Source organism: Armigeres subalbatus, chromosome 2 (genome assembly GCF_024139115.2).
Source record: "Armigeres subalbatus isolate Guangzhou_Male chromosome 2, GZ_Asu_2, whole genome shotgun sequence".
NCBI lineage: Eukaryota > Metazoa > Arthropoda > Insecta > Diptera > Culicidae > Armigeres > Armigeres subalbatus.
In genome coordinates this window covers 80,977,294-80,989,337 of record NC_085140.1, presented here as the reverse complement: position 1 = coordinate 80,989,337, position 12,044 = coordinate 80,977,294, and the positions used below count along the sequence as shown (strand labels likewise).

At 39.4% G+C, this 12,044-nt stretch overlaps 1 long non-coding RNA gene across 1 annotated transcript; it reads left to right on the top strand.

Annotated features, from left to right (window-relative positions):
• Positions 1–4,229: 4,229 nt before the first annotated feature.
• Positions 4,230–5,148, top strand: LOC134214602 (uncharacterized). The gene is made up of 3 exons (XR_009979845.1): positions 4,230–4,480; positions 4,750–4,769; positions 4,834–5,148. It is a non-coding gene; the product is annotated as an uncharacterized LOC134214602 (long non-coding RNA).
• Positions 5,149–12,044: the final 6,896 nt, after the last annotated feature.

Genomic DNA, 12,044 nt, shown 5'->3' with positions numbered 1-12,044 from the left:
CTAGTTTTCTCTAGCGAAATTTTTGCAATTTTACGAATCGAAACGAAATCAAGAAATTAGATTTCGCCTTGCTCAAATTCCGCGGAATTTCGTTTCGAACTACCTGAAACGAAATTTTTCGAAATACCGCATGTGCTTAGTAAATTGAAGGGAACAAGCAAACCATCGCCATCAGGTATCAGGTATCAGAACGTCGGCTCAGGAGGCACGTTCCCCTCAATTTGGGAGATTTGTGCCACCGCCTTCACTGACCTTTCTCATCATTTACCTGACGGAAAAGGAAGTGAACAGGGGAAAGGAAGAGGAAGTGAAGTTGGAAAGGAGAATGGAATCATTTATAGGAAAGCCAATTATGTAGACTCACACGCATTCAGCTAGGGACTAAAGAGAGATGTCACAAAAGAGGACGTAACAATGGTCGAACGTCAAAGACGAAACACAGAGTGCACTGTGAAAAACGCATAATGCGAATCCATAAAGGTAACATACACAAAGTACATTGTAAAAAAAAACGCATAATGCGAATCCATATAGGTGACAATTTGTTGAAAAAAACTAAGTAAAAAAAAACATTTTCATAACTCCACCCTTATTCAACCTCAAGTTGAGATTAAACAAGAGTAGCTGAAGCCGAACGTCAAAGACGAAACACAGAGTACACTGTAAAAAATGCATAATGCGAATCCATATAGGTGGAAGTTTGTTGAAAAACTAAGTAAAACACATATTCATAACCCCACACTCACGTTGAGATTGAACAAGAGTAGCCAAAGCCGAACGTCAAAGACGAGACACAGAGTACACTGTGAAAAACGCATAATGCGAATCCATATAGGTGACAATTTGTTGAAAACTAAGTAAAATACATATTCATAACCCCACTCTTATTTAACCTTACGTTAAGATTGAACAAGAGTAGCCGAAGCCAAACGTCAAGGACGAGACACAGAGTACACTATGAAAAAACGCATAATGCGAATCTATATAGGTTAGTTACACAAAGCACATTGTAAAAACGCATAATGCGAAACCATATAGGTGACAATTCGTTGAAAACTAATTAAAACACATATTCATAACCCTACTCTTATTTAACCTCACGATGAGGTTGAATAAGAGTAGGCGTTTGTCTCGGAGAAATAAAAAGTCAACTACGCCAGAGCTCCGGTTGGCGCAACGAGGGCTAAAATACTGTGAAGGGGCCCTGGTGCTTCACAGGCTCCGTTTGCGGTTAGGTTCTTATTAGACCCCCCTAACCATTCATTCGTAGGCACGGTAAGCATAAAGCCGCATCACACCGAAAATTAGGGGTCACCTGTATGGTGGACTTTTACCACTGGAACAGGCAATCCGTAATGTTATTCTTAGCCAGATAACCAGCTGCCGACACCACACGGCTATCTAGGCTGTTCGTGGAGAGAAGTTGACATTGACTTTACGTTAACTCTCAATGTGGCCGAACAGCCGCTTTGAGCGGCGCACGATCGCTTTGGTAGGGCCTACTTGCGGATACATGCAGCTTTTTATATAAATTTAACATGGCCCACTGTCAAACCCCACCACATCCTAGGCAAGCCCCACAACTCGCGGACGGCCTGGGGAGGGATCGTCAAGCCCTTGGACATAGTTCCTGCTGCCCGCGACTATATCGACATAGGGAAAGAAAATCCTGAACAATATATGACCAGAACACATTGTAAGAGTGCTCTTGCAGGAGCCTTCAAATTTTCTCGGCTTTGCGCCAGACGGCCTTAGCCGTCTGCCGAGAACTACGGTTCGATCTGCCCAGCTAGCAAGTTCTAACTCCACTGCAAGACCACACTTCAATTCGCTTCCCAAACCCTTCTTAAAGTCCCAACCCAAGAGCTCAAATTCCCAACTTATTTCAGTTCCTTTCCTTAAAATTGCAAAAAAATATCTCGCAAGAGTTTAAAACCAACGTAGTGAGTTTATTAGGCAAAAAGCAAACTAAAAGCTCTCATTTAATTTCATCTTACTTTAAGATTCAGAACAAAATTTGTAAAATTTTCCAAAGTCGTTCTTCATTTATTTCTAGCTTCATGTCTACAGCCTAACCTTTCGTGACGTCACGGTTCTCTAAATTCAACCTTCTCTAATCAGTATCCGTGCCATGTTCTCTTTTCTCCCTCACAATTTGGTTCTCTAATTTACACTACAACACTTTTCACTGTCAATTAGTATGTGTCCACTGTACTTACAGTTTCGATTGGGCCTACGGCACACCAGCTCGTCGGTTACGGCGGTGGGTGGCGGAGGTCGCCGACGATTTCAACGTTCACGGTGATCATGAGATGGGCTCGATGTAGGTAGCCTAGCGGCTGGTTGGTGGATGTGTTCGACGGATCGGTGATCAAGCCGAAGTTCGGTCTCGTATAGAAGCAGAGGTCGGCGACGCCAACGATGCTACGGCGATCACCACGCTGACCTTTACGGCGGTATTGAATTGTCTCCCACCGACACTACGTGAATTGTAGTCGTTCTCTCGGATGACGGTCTCGCTTATCACTGTCCACCGGGACCCGGTCGCTGAGCATAAGGAGTATGAAGGATGAAATTCGATCTGGACGAGCGGCACATGCAATCGATTCGAGATCGGCAAGGTTTTATCCGTGATGGAGACGACGTTTTCGTATGGGCGGTTGGATACGATCGGAGGTATGCCAACCTCGGGATCTGATGGGGAAGCGTTTTGTAGCTGGTTCGCTGACCCGATAGGAAGCAAGTGGTACGTGAGTCGGGGACGAGTTCGCTGGCGTGGCGGTCTTTCCCCTACTAGAACTCTCGCTAGGTTAACCACCGGAATGACTGTAGGTGGGATTCGCGAGGCCGAGCTTTTCTCCGATGGCCAACGCACTCTAGATGGCCTATAGTGGCGCGCAGCCACGAGGCGATAGACACACCTAGGCGAACCGTCCGAGCTTCCTTCCAGTCCAGACCTAACCTCCCAATACTCGGCAGTTATGGCCGAGCCCAATATCGACACACCACCGACACGTGAAATCTGAACCAAATTTCTCATTAGGACACAGGATTTTATAATTTCAGAACTGAACATTTACCTTATTTTCTTCTCAAAACTTTTCGTTTTCCTCTTCCTTCGCTTACTATAGCTTTGTATTCCTACTATTAATTTTATAAATTAATGGCACATTCTATTATAATAAGAGAATTTAGACTCACGATGATCCAAGTGATTTAATCACACGACTCACACATTATGTTCATCTTGGAATCATCTACGTAAAAACCACTCTGGAAAATTAATATTAGAAGGTTAATCACTAGTTACTCAATCTTTTATTTTCTTAATTCTTACTTTAGAAATTTTAGGTAACTTTTCACTTTTAACACTTTTCGTTTTATAACTGATCTTCTTGGCAATCTAGCAGGGAAAGCACGAATTTCCCCTGGTACTCTACGAGGTACCTTGATGCAGTACTAGATTAGATCTATTTCCGAAATTCCAGTTATTATATTTTCGTTTCTATTGCTGACTTTGGTTGGGGGCCGTCCACAAAGTACGTCACGCCTATAGGGGGGAGGGGGGGTTCTGAGCAGCGTGACGATCCATACAAAAATTTTAGAGGTTTATTACAAAAAGTGTGACGAAGGGGGGAGGGGGGGTCGAAAATCGCCGATTTTTGCGTGACGTACTTTATGGATCTTCCCTTGACGTAATAATACCCACCCAACTAATTTTCTTGAGCAAAACAGATTTGATTCGAGCACTATTAGCTACAGTTAGGCGCACCATATCGTTCAATTAAAATGATCGTTGATTCCTTTTTTCAACATTGAAATTTGTTTTCTTATCGAAACGAATTAAGTTCGTTTCATCACACCCCACATATCCCAAAAAAAAAATTAAGGCTATAATTTTTTTTTTTAATTTTTTCACTTCGAGAATTTTTTTTTCCTAACACGAATACTGCCTAATTCTAATTTTTCTATTTTTACACTTCACAATGCATGCGTTTCCAAACAATTAATCATTCCAATCAACTATTATATCCCGAGAGAGTGTTCCATTAAACCGACCGTACCGACCCGAAATCAAATTGAAACTGATTTGCTATTATCTACTCCAACACATCTATTGGACAACCATCTCACCTAAGTGAATTCATACAATCATATTTCAAACCTGAAAAATGCACCTACTTGTACATATTCTGATCTGAAAAATGATATAAATATTACTGCTTCTATCCCATCTCCTATAGATGGACTTCCCAACATCTGCTACACCAAACGTTCTCTTATCCCTTCTCTCTCGGGTGCTCTCTATTTTTTTAAAGTCCAGGCTATTGCTTTACTTTGATTTTGGTGTGTGGTATTCTGCTTGGACCGCTCTATCAGAGATGACCTGTTGTAAATTTGATTGGTGCGTATTTGAAATGTTGCTACTCTTTCGAGTGAAAATGTCTTTTGCAATGTGCCACGGAAACTTTCCAAAAACGTAAGTATCATTCACTCTCGTTCATTCGACTAATTCCTATATTTTTTTCCTAAATTTTCTTAGCTCCTATTTTTTTCTTGTTTAATTTTCTAACTTATTCAATTCTAATTTTTTTTTCGTTTTTGTATTCTTCTTCTTTAGTTCGACTGAACTTCTAGAAAATATCCCAAATAAATTTCTATTGTTCTTTGCAACCATCGATGTCTCTTTCTCAAAAAAGATGTAGAGGTTCGTTGACCTTCAAATTATCATTTTTGTTTTTATTATAGCACGAATTGGACTTTATGATGTTTGTATTCGAGGTTTTTGGTAAGTTTTAAATTTTTTTTTTAAGTTTTTCCCTTTTTTTTCAGGGTTCCTGCTAATTTCCTTCTTTTCGATTAGTTTATACGCTTTCCCGAAAATCGTGTGTTTATGGCTAAGATGGAATAAAGATTCTTTGTCTATCTACATAGCCTTGCATTTTATCTTCAAATATTGTATTTAATTTTTATTTTATTTTTTTTTAATTAAGCTTTTCCACTTCCGCTTTCTCTTTGTATTTTAACTTTTATTTTTTTCCGTGTTTCCGATTTTCGTATTTTACGGTTGTTCATATCTTTGCAACATAGTTTCTGTACATAGCTTTTTAATTCTTTATTTCTTTCTTTCATTCTACCGACTTTGCGTATTTTTATCTCTATTTATTCAGATTTTTGTGTTGTCTTTCATAGCTTTACCCTTTTTGATTCTATACTTTTTTTAATTGGGAAACGTGATACAATCCTAAAGCCTTCCCATTTAAGTCTTCTAGTTGGTAGCAGACGTCACCAACTTTTCTCTTAATAATAGCTTCGGAAAATTTTGGAGCTAACTTAGCACTGAATCCCTTGGCTTTATCCGAGAGGAAATGATTTTTTTCTGAGTACCTTTTGTCCGATTTCGAATTTGATAAGCTTTCCAGAACGTAAATTGTAATATTTAGCATATTTATCGTATGCGGTTTTAAGATTCTTTCGCACTTCTTCGTGTATTTTGTGAATTTTATCAGCATGTTCCTTTTCTTTAACTGGCTGTACCGAGTTTGTGTCCCGCAAATTTTCATATTCCATCCCTGAGCTTATTTGATTTCGCCCGAAATTCACAAAATAAGGCGAAAATCCACTAGAGGCATGGGTTGCATTATTGATTGCATTCGCAATCGTGTAAATGTTTTCATCCCACATATTTTGTTCTTTTTTTATTAGCGCCCTAATAGCTGAAGTAATCACTCTATTTGTTCTTTCCGCATTATTCACTTGCGGGAAGTAGACTGGAGTAAGCCATTGTGTTACCCCATATTTTTCCAACAAATTTTTGAATTCTTTTGACACAAATTGTGTCCCGTTGTCTGACAGCACTATCTCGGGCACTCCGAATAGTAAAAACACCATATTCTCTAAAAAGAACACTAATTGCTTTGATTTGGCCTCTTTAAGTGGTTGTATTATAACAAACTTTGTGAAAATGTCGGTAATTACCAATAAACAAGTGTTGCCTGTTTTTTTAGCCCGTGGAAAAGGGCCCACATAATCAACTGCAACGATTTGCCATGGTTGGGTGGCTAACTTTTGTTTCCCCATTGGTGGCGTGTGGTTAATATTGTCAGATTTTGAGGTTTTGCATATAACGCAGTTTGTGCAATATTTTTTTATTTCTGAGTACATGAGTGGCCAAAAATATTTGCTTCTGATTTTCTCTAAGGTTTTTTCAAACCCTAAATGGGCTTCTTGATGGGTTTTTATTATAATTTCCATCCTTTCGTCTCTTGCCGGTACTAGCTTCCAATCAAATCTTCTATCTGTAATTTCCGATTCATTTGTTACATATTTGTAAATCTTGTTATCTATTATTTTAAAATCTTTGTATTCATTCGGTTGATTTTTGACCTTATTGATTAAACTTTTATAATCTAAATCTTCCCATTTTTTTGAAATTGCATTTACAGACCTTGAAAGGCAATCTGCCATTATGTTATCTCGACCTTTCCGATATTCTATTGAAAAATCAAACTGTTGGAGTTTATGCCCATCTGCAAAGCTTCGCCGAACCTGTGTGGGCACTGACCTTGGATAACCACACCAAGCTGCGAGCATCTGTAACCACTCGGAAATGTGTCCCTTCTACATAATTCCGGAATGCTTCGATTGCCCACAAAACAGCTAAGCATTCTTTCTCTACTGCGGCATATTTCCTTCTAGTCGAATTTAACTTTTTACTAAAGTAGGCTATGATGCGCTTTTCTCCCTCCTGTTCTTGTGTTAAGACTGCTCCCACTGCCAAATCGGATGCGTCTGATTCAATTGTGAATATCTGGTTAAAATCGGGGTTGGCTAGGATTGGTGGACTAATGAGAGCCGCTTTCAACTGATCTAAAGCTTTTTCGGCTTCCATGCTCCACGAAAATTTCGTTTTATCCTTTTTTAGGAGATCCGAAATTGGTGCCGTTATATCACTATATTTTTTTATAAATTTCTGATAGAAATTCGCTAAGCCTAACAAGCGTCTTATGTCCTTCACTGTTTTTGGAGATTGATAATCTAGTATTGGCTGTATTTTTTTCATATCAATGGAAATACCTTGCGCTGATACTACATATCCTAAATATCTCACGCTTTTGCGGCAAAATTTGGATTTGCTAAGGCTAATAGTTAAATTAGCCTGTCTTAAACGCTTTGCGACTTCTCGTATCAGCTTAAAATGTTGACTCAGGGTTTTTGTTGCGATGATAATATCATCCAAATATACCCATACATGTGGTTGTAGGTCACAACCTAGTACGAGATCCATGAGTTTGGACATCGTAAACGGGGCACCTTTGAGCCCGAAAGGCATGACCTTAAACCGATAAAGGCCCTTCCGAGTTTTAAATGCTGTAAAGTTCCGGGAGGTCTCAGAAAGAGGTATTTGCCAATATGCCTCTTTTAAGTCAATTACACTGAAATATTTTGATCGTTCAATCCTATGCAAAATTTCATGCAAATTTGGCATTGGGTAGGCATCGTTTTTTGTGGCTGAATTTACCCGTCTAGAGTCTAAACAAACTCTGAACTTTCCTTCTGACTTTTTTATCGGAAGTAGTGGACTGGCGAAATCCGAATTGCATGGTTCAATAACGTCCATATCAATCATTCTTTCAATTTCCTCATCTACATATTTTTGTATATATGGGGAACATCTATACATGGGAGAGGGTTTCAGTTCTTCTCCCGGGATAAGTTTGATTTCATGTTCAATTTTTGAGGTTCTGCCTATTTTATTTTCCTCTGAAACTGCGAAAAGTTTAATTTCTTCTAACAGTTGCAATCGTTCTTGGTCACTCAATAAGTGCTCGGTTTCAATGTTTTCTAATGGAATCGATTCAAAGTCTAAGGTGGGAATATCTAAGGACATGTCCTCCTCCACTATTGGGTTTTCTTCTACCGACGAAACGAAATTATTGAATTTCACTTCAATAACTTCGTCTTCCTTTGAAAAGTAATTTTCCAAAAAGTATAGATCATTTAATAAGTGAGAGTCTGTTAGGGATTTAATGATTTGCACTTTGTTCTTGCCCACCTTCATGGCTGGTACAATGTCAAACGATTTCCAAAAATTTATCCCTAATATTAGAGATTGGGAAAACTGTGTAACTATATACACACGGATAACTTTCGTCAATCCTTTATACGTTATAGGTAAATTTACAAATCCTAAACAATTGTAGCTGGTTTTCCCAGCGGTATCCACTTAAGGCTTTGACTTATGCAACTTGAAGTTATGTTTAATTACTAAATCCATAGAATTCATTACAGATATTTCCGCACCCGAGTCCAAGAGTGCATCCATTTCTAAGTTGAATATTTGTATTTTAATATGCGGACATTTGTTAGTTTCTACATACAATTCGTAAATACATTGTTTTTCTTCTGAAATTGTTTTTTCCTTGAGGTTTGAAGATCTATCCAGAAAAGAATCCCCCATTAATTCTCTTCGATCACTTCGTTTTTTTGGTTTTGTTGAGGCAGCACATGATTTTTAGGGCAAGTAAAAAATGTTACCCCTGGAGTTCCACAAGCATGACAGAAAATAACTTTTGCCTGTTTACAATCTCTCCAACGATGTCCGTATTTTCTACAATTCCAGCACAACGTTTCCAGTTGTCTGGGTCTATCCTGAGTGGTAAGGGAAATTGCTACATTCGAGTTGGTATCTTTCAATTTTTCCCTTCCCTGTTGATTATTTCTTCCCTCATATGCGCAAATTTTAACCTCGTCCGATGATGATGATGAGTCGTTTGAACTTGCTTCTACATTTCTAACATGTTTTCGCAAAATTTGTGTAGTTGTAGAGTAAATTCTACCACTATCCTTGTCTAATTGCTGACATAGCATGTTAAGGTGCGCAATATTTTTGATCTTGTAGAAAGTCAATTTAGTCTTGTACCATCTACGCATATTGTTTCTCAAAACCTTCAATCTCTTACGTTCTGAATATTGTTTTGTCATCCGTTCAAACATCCCTTCAATCTCTGAACAAAAGGCAACAAACGCTTCTCCTTTTTTCTGTTTCCTGTCTTTAATTTCCTGTAATATTTTTCTGTCTTTGTTAGGGTCCCCAAACCTAGTCAAGAGATTCTTCGAAAAGCTATTCCAAGTTTTATATTTCTTTTTGTAGGTAAAATACCATCGTCTGGCCTCCCCTGTGAAAAGTATGTAGGCTTGATCCAAAAAACGATCGTTGGGGATTCGTTCAGCTGCCATTAATTCGTTTACCTGAAATACGAAATCCGAAACTTCCAAGCCTTGCGAATTCCCGCTAAATTGAATTCCCCATCTATCAAGGCGATAGTGGTGCATTCGATCGTCCCTGCGGTTTGAAGATTGAAATCTCTCCCCATAGCAAGGCGATGACTCTTCTGAGTCCGAGCTTGATGAGAGCAAGCTACTCAAAGAATCTAATGATGAACTTTCATCTTCTGACGATGAGGATTTAAGAATATTTTTAGTTCTGCCACTTCGCCTATGCTCCTTATGTTTGTTGATCTTTTCCTCAGCCTTTTGGTTATCTTTTACTTTCTTCTGAACTTTCGGAATTGCACCTAACCTTTTTGCATCTCTCTTCAGTTCTCTCTCTTGCATTATGCTCTTGGCAGTTTCAGGTCCTATATTAAGCCCTTTTATCTGTGGTATCTTTTTAAATATATCTCCTACCGTTTTTTGATTTTCCTTCTCGTTATATTGGATTTTATTCCCCTCTCCCCGAGCATTTCTTGTTAAGCTACTATGAAATTTTATGTCTCCTTCAAACTTCTCTTGCGTATGTTTTTTTGGACTAAAGTTTTGGCTTAATCTCAATCCTCCCACGGCTTCTTCCAATTTCCCTTCTTCCGAATCACTCAAATTCATCAGCCTTTTTGCAGTTTCCTTATATTGAGTCATAAGATTCTTAATTGCCATTAAAACTTCGTGTTTCTGTTCTTCTTGAGCCAAATCTACTACTTTAGATCTATGTATTCGTTCCTTCCAGTGACGTAGTTGAGATATCCACTTAATGTGAATGTCTCCTTTCAACCCTTCTTCGATTTCCTCTATTTTCCTTGAAGCCAAAGGCCATTCATTAACGAAAACAGATTTTCCGTTACACGCACTGGCTGATTGTTCTCCATTTTGAAACACTCTTTCAATCTTTGTCTTCTATGTAGATCTGATTCATTTTGTAATTCGTTCCTGATTCTCAATTCATATCTTAATTCTTCTTCACTTAAGTCGAAAGCATTGATATAACTTACATGGGCCATGATTATTGATATTTTCTATATTATTCCTTTTTTTTTCAACAACTAAAATTAAAATTCAACACAAAAATAGGTAATAATTAAAAGTATAACTTGAATTTACTGTAGAAATGTTTTTTTTTTTAACCCACCTCTATCCTAAATATCAACCCAAAAAATCTTCTATATTTGAATCAAAATAAACTAAAATCTAACGTGCTCCAACCAAAAATTTACAACCTTACGTCTATTTAAATCAATTTCCCTGAATTAATCCCGGTAAAATTAAGTCAACCAAAGCATATGCAATTTTTATTGTTTTACGTGAGCCGAGCCTTTAAAAGTTGGGCGCCACTGTAAGAGTGCTCTTGCAGGAGCCTTCAAATTTTCTCGGCTTTGCGCCAGACGGCCTTAGCCGTCTGCCGAGAACTACGGTTCGATCTGCCCAGCTAGCAAGTTCTAACTCCACTGCAAGACCACACTTCAATTCGCTTCCCAAACCCTTCTTAAAGTCCCAACCCAAGAGCTCAAATTCCCAACTTATTTCAGTTCCTTTCCTTAAAATTGCAAAAAAATATCTCGCAAGAGTTTAAAACCAACGTAGTGAGTTTATTAGGCAAAAAGCAAACTAAAAGCTCTCATTTAATTTCATCTTACTTTAAGATTCAGAACAAAATTTGTAAAATTTTCCAAAGTCGTTCTTCATTTATTTCTAGCTTCATGTCTACAGCCTAACCTTTCGTGACGTCACGGTTCTCTAAATTCAACCTTCTCTAATCAGTATCCGTGCCATGTTCTCTTTTCTCCCTCACAATTTGGTTCTCTAATTTACACTACAACACTTTTCACTGTCAATTAGTATGTGTCCACTGTACTTACAGTTTCGATTGGGCCTACGGCACACCAGCTCGTCGGTTACGGCGGTGGGTGGCGGAGGTCGCCGACGATTTCAACGTTCACGGTGATCATGAGATGGGCTCGATGTAGGTAGCCTAGCGGCTGGTTGGTGGATGTGTTCGACGGATCGGTGATCAAGCCGAAGTTCGGTCTCGTATAGAAGCAGAGGTCGGCGACGCCAACGATGCTACGGCGATCACCACGCTGACCTTTACGGCGGTATTGAATTGTCTCCCACCGACACTACGTGAATTGTAGTCGTTCTCTCGGATGACGGTCTCGCTTATCACTGTCCACCGGGACCCGGTCGCTGAGCATAAGGAGTATGAAGGATGAAATTCGATCTGGACGAGCGGCACATGCAATCGATTCGAGATCGGCAAGGTTTTATCCGTGATGGAGACGACGTTTTCGTATGGGCGGTTGGATACGATCGGAGGTATGCCAACCTCGGGATCTGATGGGGAAGCGTTTTGTAGCTGGTTCGCTGACCCGATAGGAAGCAAGTGGTACGTGAGTCGGGGACGAGTTCGCTGGCGTGGCGGTCTTTCCCCTACTAGAACTCTCGCTAGGTTAACCACCGGAATGACTGTAGGTGGGATTCGCGAGGCCGAGCTTTTCTCCGATGGCCAACGCACTCTAGATGGCCTATAGTGGCGCGCAGCCACGAGGCGATAGACACACCTAGGCGAACCGTCCGAGCTTCCTTCCAGTCCAGACCTAACCTCCCAATACTCGGCAGTTATGGCCGAGCCCAATATCGACACACCACCGACACGTGAAATCTGAACCAAATTTCTCATTAGGACACAGGATTTTATAATTTCAGAACTGAACATTTACCTTATTTTCTTCTCAAAACTTTTCGTTTTCCTCTTCCTTCGCTTACTATAG